Source organism: Haemaphysalis longicornis, unplaced genomic scaffold (assembly GCF_048455015.1).
Source record: "Haemaphysalis longicornis isolate Haplotype H1 unplaced genomic scaffold, Haemaphysalis longicornis Haplotype H1 scaffold_4, whole genome shotgun sequence".
Classification (NCBI taxonomy): domain Eukaryota; kingdom Metazoa; phylum Arthropoda; class Arachnida; order Ixodida; family Ixodidae; genus Haemaphysalis; species Haemaphysalis longicornis.
In genome coordinates, this window is record NW_027526361.1 from 115,929,546 (window position 1) to 115,940,698 (window position 11,153).

The following is an 11,153-nucleotide window of genomic DNA, read 5'->3' on the forward strand; positions in this document are numbered from 1 at the left end:
GCAAAAAATGGCACGGCTTTCTTACAGCAAAAATCCATTTCTTGGGGCGCTTATTCTCCACGGCTGCCCAAGAAACCTGTAAAGAACGATGCCTTTCAGGCAGGCTGCCTTTCGCGATTGTGGCAGTCCTTCACGCAGCAGTAGCGGCGCTGCCACTAATTCTTTCCTGCAGCATTTTGAGCCTTTCGGACCCTGCAACTTGCAATTATAACTAGGGAGAGTCGGGAGGTTTGGGACGGTTGGAGGAATGGGACAGCTCGTTTATCTCTCCAGGAGTTAGTTCAAACACGTTCATCGGCTGCTCACGAGATGGCGCTAGCATACCGATAGCCTGGCTGTAATGGTGGCCGTCTTCAGCGGATGGAGCTTTCTCTGACTACAACTCTCGTTTTTCACTTGTCAAAAGTAAGTATCCGCTTACTCAATTACACCTCTCTCAGTTTTAAACCGCCTTGCCTATGCTGATACCAATTTTTCTTCGAAAACACGCGTTAGGGTCGTACTTCATGCAATAACAAGTTTAGCCCTAACAAGAGAATTTTCGCCATTGAATGTATTTTTCGTTGGGCGAACCACCTGGGGAGGAATGGGACATTTGAGTCGCGGGTGGAATGGGACAGTGTCCCATTCCTCCCCATCTTACGGCTGGTGCTGTGTCTAGCGAAGTTTCAATGCTGTGCTGCTTTAGTTCCGGAAGCAGTCATTTTTTTATTTGTTATTTAAAGTGTACAAATGCGTGGTGCCATGATGTTAAATAACAGACAGGCTGTTTCTGCGACAGTTGACGTTAAGACGCGCTAAACCAATGGGGCATCATAAAATGCAATGTTTCTCCACTAAAAAGGTGTGATTACTGTACACATTTGCGAGAAGCCCGGAATAAGCACGTGAATAGTAGGCAGCAATAGGAGTGCTGTTACGTGCATGCAAGGAAGTTAAGCGTGCTTGGTGTGCGTGAATATTTACATTTGCCAATTTTTGATCCATTTCCATTTTCAGGAAGATTCCGCGGGTTTACAAGAGGAAGCATCCCGACAGAGCTCAAACATCGAACAATTGGATCCTGGATGCTGTGAGATTGGTGTGTGAGGAAAAGAAAAGTATAAGAGACGTAGCAGAAGCTTTTGAAATATCAAAATCATCGCTTGGCCGAGCAGTGAAGAAGTACAGAGAATGCGGTGACACAGGTGGCATCATGTTCAAGTCCAATTTGGTCCGCGGAATGGTCTTCACAACAGAAGATGAAGTACTCTTGAAAGAATATTTGCTGAAAGCAAGCAAAATGCATTATGGGCTTACGAGAATGCAAGTTCGTTCACTGGCGTATGAGTTTGCAACAGCCTTAAACCGGAAGTGCCCGGCGTCATGGGAACAGAACAAGGTAGCTGGCAGAGACTGGTTTATGGGCTTTATGGACCGCCATCCCGAGCTATCGCTTCGATCGCCAGAAGCTACCAGTCTGGGTCGGGCAACAAGCTTCAATAAGAACAACGTCGATGCTTTCCTTTCAAACCTGAAAAGTGTCTACGACCGATACAAGCTAACTCCGGACCGCATCTACAATTGTGATGAAACGGGCTTCAAAACTGCACACAACCCACCAAAAGTAGTAGCAGCACGTGGAGAAAAGCAAATCGGTCAGGTTACATCCGCAGAACGCGGCGAACTGGTGACTGTTTTGTGCACTGTTAATGCCATCGGAAACGCCCTGCCACCAGTGTTCATTTTTCCACGCGTGAGGTTTAAAGATTTTTTTCTGAAAGGCGCCCCGGCAGGAAGCCTCGGTTTGGCAAGCAAGTCGGGATGGATGTCCAGCGAACTGTTTTTCTTGGCATTAGAGCACACTGTGAGACATACGAAGTGCTCGAAGGAGGAACCAATTCTCTTAATTCTCGACAATCATGAAAGCCATGTGAGCATCAACGCCATCAACAAGGCCAAAGAGAGCGGAGTCATCCTGCTGACCTTTCCCCCACACTGTAGCCACCGCCTGCAGCCACTTGATGTGTCCGTGTACGGACCATTTAAATCTCGGTACAACGCTGCTTGCAATGATTGGCTCATAAATAACCCCGGAAAGACCATCTCCATCCACAATGTTGCACAACTAGTTGGATCCGCCTACGTATTAAAGGTGACACAAAAGAACATAATCTCGGGCTTTCAGAAAATTGAAATTTGGCCTTTCAATAGCGAGCCCTTCACTTCGGATGACTACATGATGTCATCAGTCGCTGACAGACCCGTAACGTCCGTAAGCGGAGAGGTGTCATGACAGACGGCCACCGTCACCGATAAAACGGACAGCGCAAGCCGACTGAAAAGTGATTTGAACTTTGAGACAAACGGCCATGGAGCTCGCAACGTCTCTACAGATGTTTTCCCACCTACTGTCGCCAACGCAGCCTCGACGTCAACTGCATCTCCCAGCCGGATTGTTCCAAGCGACCTAAGGCACTACCCTAAGGCTGCACCACGTAAAACAGGGCAAAAAGGAAGGAAGAAAGGTAGGACAAAAGTCCTTACGGATACACCCGAGAAACATGCGATTGAACAAGAAGCTGCAGAGAGGCTGGCACGACAGAGTCTGAAAAAAAGAGTGCTTACCACAGCTAAGACTGTCGCCACTACCCGCCCAAAAAAGAAACGGCGACTTCAGAAGGAGTTCAGTTCTTCAAGTGAAGACGACACTGTTGCCGTTGCATTTGATGATTCAGACAGCGACATGTCGGGTTCCTAGAATGAGAGGCGGGACATTTCGGAGGCCGATTGCCCAAACGAAACTTTCCAAGTGACAAAAGGCGATTTGGTCCTTGTCAGATTTGGTAAGAAAAATTCTGACGTTTATTACACGGGTAGAGTCGAACGTAGTGACAATATTGACGTCAGTGTCCAGTTCCTTCGGAAGAAAGAAGAGAACTCATAGTTTTACCTTCCTCCGCAGAAAGATATAGGGACTGTGGCAATGAAGGATATTGTGATGAAGCTGCCAGCGCCAAAAACTATTGGGGGAACGAAGCGCCTGCAAGCTTGCTTCAAGTTTGATGTGGAACTCTCGTCTTTTAATGTCCGCTGAAGACGTTGGGACCGATACTTTACTGGCGTCCCATTCCTCCCAAAGGATGTCCCACTCCACCCGAAGGGACGGCTGGAATGGGACAGATTTTAGCTGTTAGAAACTATTTTTTTGCTGTTGTGCTAGAAGTGGCAGTAACCCGTGTTTCTCAGAATTTGCGCAGCTTGTTTCGACTTGTACTATAATCCATCTACCATCTTTTTGCGTTCAAAATAAAGAAAACTAAAAATGCATTTGGGAAAAGTGTCCCATTCCTCCCGACTCTCCCCCTATGTTTCTTAAACTTCCGCCACACAACGTCGAACCGCATGTAGCGCGCGTTTTTACGTGCGCTGAACGGCCGGTCACGACACCCACCGACCCAGAGTTGCTAAGCGGCGGCGAGAGGTGGCGCTGCGGTCGTGCGCAAACTTCATTGTCCAGTGCCGTAAATTCAAATACAAGCCACCAAAACGCAAAGAAGGGTGTGTAATTACATAATTATAAAATAAAACTCGGTGTCTTAAAGCTAAAAAATAAGAAAAAGCGTGTTATTTTTACAAAAAGCCTGCCCCAGCGGTTGTATTCTGCAGACCAAGCTGGTGATTACCAATAATGTCACTGCTCGGGTAAACTCATTAAAGGTTTTTGTTTCGTAAACATTTCAAATAATAACTTGTTTGAAAAGCCCAGAAAGGTTTTACGGGCGCTACTATACTGCAGACCAAGCTGGTGATTAGCAATAATGTCACTGCTTGGAGAAAACTCATTAGAGGCTTTTATTTCGTAAGCATTTCAAATAATAATTTGCTTGAAAAGCCCAGAAAGGCTTTACGCGCGTACCTACAAAAACGATCACCACGACTTCGCGGTGTTTTCGTTCGTGTTTTCATAACAAACGTCATCTACAACTTTCGCAGCGGCCAATTATCCGCCCAGTCAAGATATCCGTGCGCTATCAATATTTGTGCTGGTACTGCGAAAAAGAACCGAGAAGCGCACTGTCCTTCCACAAACTAACGTGTCTACTTGGTGGGCTTGTACTCACGTAAATACGTAGGGATGATCACTCACCGGCACTTTCCCTCCGACTCGCCTATAATGGAGCTCAGTTATCTTATCATGAAATATTGCAGCGAATTTCGAGTTTTATTGCGAATCGAGAGATGCGAACCGAGTTTTGGCCATTTCGGCCTGGCGAGCATCTTCGGCACCGTTTGCAACTCTAACGTCATGATGTCGCATGACAGTCCTTGGTGACGTCATTGGGTAGGCCAAGTTTGATGCTTTGAAGGAGCCGCCTTCGTGTTGGCTTTTCTGCATGGCGTCAATGCTGTTAAAAGAAGCCTGGTTTGACTGCTAAAATAGGACACATTTTCTGCACGCATTCCTGCGATGCTGAAATACCACACGCTTTCAACTTATGTTGTGGTAGTCCATTTAGTTTATGTAATATCAGTTATTTCACAACACAACACAAATGTAAAGATTGGTTGACTGATTGTGAGTTTTAACGCGCCCACCGTACACAGGCTATGAGGCGCGCCACAAAAGACGGCTCTGGAATATTTGACCACCTGCGATGTTTAACATGCGCCGAAAAATTGAAAACACGGGCGTTTTGCTTTTGGCCTCATCAGAAAAGTCGCCGCCGCGGCCAGGAATCAAACCCGTGTCCTTGGGCTCCGCTGCACTACGCTTTTAGCCAGTGAGCCACTGTGGAGGGTAGAAACAGCAATGTCCTGGATAACCTAAATTTATTGTTATCATTTGTGTCTTAAGCTTTAATGACATCCTTGTTATTTATCCCCAGTAGCAGGCACCTTCTGCTTTAATTGAGGGCTGAACTTTGGAAAAAGTAAAAAAAAAGCAGACTGTTGGTATACCGCAAAGGAAAGACATAGTTTAGTATCCTTTAATTAAATTTAATAAAGAAAGTTAGAATTCTTAGCACAGTACAGCACAAGATTGAAAAAAAAAAAACACTCTCTCAAGCACTAGAAGTACACCCTTTCTCAAAGTTTCCGAGGCTACTCCTAAGCCTTCTGAACAACAATGAATTCACCTTTAAATGTGAAAAATGTTGTTTTATGACAGTAAGTAAAAAGATATTTCCTCTAGCTTTACGGCATAAAACGTCTCAGCCCTGCTCGGGACGTAAGCTTGTACATTCAATTCTTTGCGGCTGGCACACTTGCGGCTTGGCCTAGAAAATTCTGACGAAGATTGTGCATTTTTGTTTGTGCATTTTGTAGCATACAACCATGCAGGCTGCGCCAAACATGGTTGTATGCTACAGGCTGTAAATGCATGCCGAAGCCACCAGGTTAGTTTCAGTGAATTTTTCAGTCACGAAATCACGGACTGAAGGAAAGAAGAAGGGTTCAGGGGGCATCATCTATTAGTTTTTCGGTCCCGTCAACATTGAACCAACTTCAGGACACTAGTTCAACACAACCACGTATGGGTGAGCGGTTTTATTTCGTCCCCTTGCTTTCCACAGATCACAGCCTGCTGCATGCAGGCAGAAAGTCTAGACATTCCTTTACAAGGTGACCTCCCTTCCTGCAGCCACAGCACGTGGCCCTTATTATTTGGGGGCTCGACATAGCTTAGCTGGCTTATAAAGGTCTCACGTGGTACACAGGGCGCAGAGGTGTACAAGACATTTCACCCTCACGTCAATACCCCTTCATATGAGCTACGTTGGGCCCTACTACTGCTATACAAGCACAGTTTTATTCATTCTCTTTATAATCAAAATATATGTTTTCGTGGAATTATCTTTTGCTGTAAAAGGTGACGCAATTTTCTGAGTGTAATTTCAGCACTACCTGGCTGTCAGCTTTTTGTCTGGCCAGTACACATATTTCCTATGCATTTTTCTCAGTGGCGTGACGCCACCAGCAGTGTTGGATCATTACGTACTGTATCAGAGTTCTCATCTCCACGAAGGAATGACCGTGCACTGTGAGACGTGTGGCCCTACGCCGCGAAAAAAGTAGTGGAGTACGAAAGAAATAAGCGACCGTTTCAAGTATGTATTTCTGAACAAACCGAACACCGTTTGTCAACTAAAGAAACCCAACTAATGACGTAATGCTTCACTAATTTAGTTATGCAACCCTCTCACGTTTGCCATATGCCTTGTTTCTGTTTAGGCTGGTAATTGCCTGGAATTCTTTGGAGTGCAAGGGCTTTTAAACGTGATATATACTCAAGGTAACTAGCTGCTGCCGTTACGTCAGCCTCATGCTATTTTTGGAATCTAGCTTGCCACAACATCCCGCAATAATAAACAAGGAATGAATTTTTTGTACTCCTTGAAGTTCATGCAGGTTTTAGCTAACAGTATTTTGACCGAAGAATACGCGGATGTGCTAGAAAATACAAATAATCCGTACCTAGGGGATTTAGAACAAATTTGACGTGTTACATTGAGAGCATCGTACACTTTGAAAGGATGAACAAAACACCCCAACCCAACGGCTGGTAGAGAATGCCACAACCGCACCAGCGTTTATACACCAAGAAATTTAAATTAATGTAAGCCGCTGTAACGTTGAACGAAGTTTAGTTCTTCTCAGATACGATAACAATTTCTCGTTGTATGAGCACAGTATAACCGCATAGGCTTGAACGATTCCTATCATAACAAAGCATTGAACAAGGGAGTTCGCGCAGCCAAAGGTAGCCAACAAGCAGCGAGGTTTCTCCAGATATGTCGCGACGCTTTAGAAACTCCCTTAGAATGGCTGACTGCAGACAGACGATGTTCTGAAGCAACACTGCGAAAGAGCGAGCAAGTGGCTCTTGGACGGAAACGCGAGCACACCAAGTTCCGCAGATCCATTCGCAAGTTGCAACGCTGGTCCAGCGGCCGTTCGGCGTGTCTTCGCCTGACTGAGGCAAGCCGGCAAGATAGCAGAGTGACGTCACCAGGTGCTGTCACGCGATACTATGACATCAGAGTTCTAAACTGTGCCAAACATTCTGTCCCGTTTCGGCCGGAGCCACAACCTTGTTGACAGCACTGCATAGAGAAAAAACAAACACAAGAAGGCACTTAAGAATCCAATAGACATGCCGAGCCATCAGCTGTGGTCTTTTTATTGCGGCCACAAACCCCCTACCCCACACTGACATGGATTCCCAGGCACAGTTTCCTCTCTAGTATACGTAATAAGAAACTATGTCGGTGTCCACTCAGCTCAGGAGTGTCATGAGAATAGAGGATATTTTTTCTCTGTAGATATCGGGTGTCGCCATATTTTTTCCTATTGTCTTTTTGCTCGCTGTTTGTGGTCCACCCGACTCTCCAGGGTTAACAACAGAACGGGGGATTACCCAGTTCACTTTCAAATGTACCACCGAAGGATCGACCAGTGTGATCTCACATCACCTTCGTTAAACAATGCATTGGGAATGCGAATAACTGTCGTACTTAACAAGCATTGGAAGCATTCAATTGCAAGGCTAATGCCGCTTTTGTTTTAAAAGCCTGTTTGACATTGGTTGGACATATTTAATGGAGCATTGAATTCTTTCATGGTCCGGGTAATTAATGCTTTTCGCCAATGCGTTTCCGCTATCACGGTCGATCGGTTTCGTCACAATTGCGTTCAAAAATAGTTTCTCTTTCTGCAAGCGATCATGTTGTGTCTGAGGCAGGTGGGTAATAAATCATAGCGGTATCATAATCGCTTTTCTGCAATAACAGACATTCCTCCTGGCCTACAACCAGTAAAGGCGACAACGCATACACTGAGCTTCCGTAACGCTGAAGCGGCAAAGAATCCTGTGGTGGTAGCAGAGTTCGACACAGGACGCACATAAATGCAGCCTAGGCGGTGGCGTCAATGCTGCGAATGCCATATATATGGCGCCTACAAGGGGCCACCGGACGGGGTGACAGGGAACTTCTACAACCGCAGTAACATATTTGTCTTTTTACACTGCCAAAGGATGCGACATTGCAGACGATTTCTTATCCCGCTCACGGGCAACCATACGGACATATTATTATTAAAATTCCCTTTAGATTCCGAAGGTTCATACTCTAATTAATCATTGAATTGAGCGCTCCCCGAGAATAACATCTGTGTTGCAGATGAATTGTGCAGGCTTCGAATACCCGACCTTTAGTACTAGTACGCTCAGGTTACCTAACCCAAAAATGCAGAGCTGCCTTGAATTCTCGAACATGCACACTTACTAGTGCTACGAATGCAAATGGTGAAGGTATGCCTCTCAGGGTGCTGTGGCGGCAATTGGAGAAGAAATATTCCAGCAAACCACGGTACAAGCCCCCCAGTTGCTGCCGCGTGTACGCATACTTAATGTGCTTTTGGGTTAGTATAAAAACGGAGGGACAAAGTGGACCCGCCGTAGTGGCTCAGTGGCTAAGGCGTTGCGCTGCTGAGCACGAGGTTGCGGGTTGGGTTCTCGGCCGCGGCGGTTGCTTTTCTGATGAAGGCGGAAAGCAAAAACGCCCGTGTGTACGAAATTTCGGCGCACGTTTAAGACCTCAGGTGGTCAAAATTAATCTGGAGCCTTCCACTACGGCACGCCTCATCGCCTGCGTTGCGTCGGCGCATTAAACCCTAATATCAATCAATCAGGGACAAAGTGTTGTTACTCAGCGTCGAGTGTTATCACACAAATAATGGAATTATGAATAGTGCAGAAAAAAAGGGGGTGCACTACAGCGAGTGCCTTACTTCGAGCAGATCCTATGAGTCATACTTTCAGCCGCCGCAGAGTTCGATAACCATACTTTCTCAACCACAACAAACTGGAGTCAGAGTGTTTATTCGAAGTTAGCTGTGTTTAAAAAGCGCATTAAAATTATTCTATGCTCAAAATAGACAACGTACTTGCAAATAAAATATCACCAGTACTTCTCTAGGACAGCTCTTGTGCCTTCAAGCGGAACTGCCTTGCTGTAGTTCCCCTTGAAGCAGAACTGTGCAAGCCAGTGCTGCTCTTCGTTTTAATAGAATATTACCACGTTTAGTGAAGAAGATAATAGGCGATGTATTGCAGGCATAGTTTCAGTACTTTCACAAGTAGAGTGGCCGCCTTCAATTATTCTCTACTTCAAGTTCAAGTTCAAGCTACTAGTTCTTAAAATCAGCACCCTTCTAGCCTTCACCTTTGTGTCTTGTTCCTATGCACCAGTAAAAATAATCGCCAGAACCTGTATCGCTGGTCTGAGAAATAAGCTATGCACTCCTATCTACGATCGTGAAACCACAGGTCTTCTAGGGGTGGATTCCAGAGGATGGTCCAACTGACGGCCATTGGAGCAATCCTAACGATGGGCATTGTTTTCTCCGTGAAAGCCATGATCAATAGTGCGTCTGGCCCATCCGAAGTCGCAAGTACTGGTGAGTAGCCTTCTGTAGATGTCTTGAATAGTCAATCGAGTGGGGAGCGCGAAGGATAAATGAGCCAATTGGAAACGTGTGGAATTAGCGCGCATGAAAGCTTCCATTATCATCATCACTAACTGTATCGAAAAAAACACAAATGGACATTCTCTGCGCAACTGTGCTTGGGGTCCTCATTTCAAAACTTCATTGAACCTTGCCCCCTCTGGAGCCTGGTTATTCAGTTTCTTCTGAAGCTCCAGGTTGTAGCTGCAAGAGGTCGTTCTTTTTTCCCCTGTGGTGTTGTACTGCCTGGTCATCTATCCACACACTCCCGTGTAACAAAGAATAATGTCGGTTTACTACAGCAATCGGGGAAAGCGTTTTAAAATTGTTGTGGCAACACTACGCTGTAGGTACGCAGATTTGGATTGGGCTTCGTTTTAATTAGGTGCAATATTATGAGTTTTTCTGTGGTACGTTATTGACTATGAAGCACGTGCTGGTGCCTTCCAGCTCTAAGCTGCTCGAGTCTTTCTGGAAACTACCAGTTATACAGTTAAACCTGGATATAACACAGTTGACAAAAATTCGCAATTTTTCGTTACATACAGGCTTTCATTACATGCAGATTTGAAGTTAAGGCTCGCTTGAATGAAGCAGGAGCCAAACCAAAATACTGGACATCAGAAATAGTCAACTCACCCTTAAAGGATTTATTTCCCAGTGAAAAGCTGCGTTATTTGCACCTAGAGCTTTCCCACGAACTTAGTCACTACATGGCACTCCACAAAAGCAAGATCAGTTACCTTGCATTCACGATGAAAGTTAAGTATCACTTTTGCCGTTTGGCACTTTTCGCTGCCTTAACCCATTTCAAGGACGGAACTTATGCACAAAGGGAGCCTTTTGACTAGCGTGATGGCTTTTGCCACGCAAAATTTTTGAGACGGTGGCAGTTGGGAAACTCTACCGGGCGGCGACGTTTGCTCGCCGCGGAGACAGCCTTTAAAATTGCGAGCTTGTGTTTTCAAAAAAGGCAGACCTTTTCGTTTTCTGGCAGCAGAACTTATCACCGACGAATCGACACCACAGATGGCAGTGGAGACGTGCCACTACGCGCCGACAGGCAAGCCTAGTACCTAACCAACACCGCCCTCACAATGGAAACGCACGTTTGTTCGCGGTGCGGGCGATGTTCGCTTTTCCAGCCGATTTTTCAGACAAAGTATAAAAAACAATGGCTCATCAGCGTAGCGAATTCGTTAGATCAAGGTTAACCGTCGCAATGCGTTCGTTACGTAGAGGTCGACAACACATCGGTGTGAATGGGGCTGGCAATGGGGAATAAAAAACTTCGTCTAGTCCAGGAATTCGTTACATAGAGGTTCTTTACATCCAGGTTTAACTGTACAGACTTTCTATTATGCTACCTAATTCTCCGCCGTGTTTTCTTTCCACACGCAGCGTTAAGCTTTAGGTATACCTCCGTGCCTAAGTGGAGAGACAATTATACAATACGATTCGCAAATGAAATGAATCACTCATGTACGGCTGTTCATCGTGTTCTTTAGGCCTTGAAGATGGTCGTTATAATGGACATTGGTTGCCGCACAGTTGCCCCCGTAGTGTAAAAAAGACAAGCAATTTTCTTTCGCGATATCAGGTGGTCTTGCTTATGTGTTTATCCGGCAGCCCCTTATTCTCACTTTAATCAGTTTCCAAAC

General features: G+C 45.6%; 1 pseudogene; it reads left to right on the top strand.

Annotated features, from left to right (window-relative positions):
• Positions 1-1,401: 1,401 nt before the first annotated feature.
• Positions 1,402-3,076, top strand: LOC144180507 (uncharacterized; annotated as a pseudogene).
• The last annotated feature ends 8,077 nt before the right edge of the window (positions 3,077-11,153 follow it).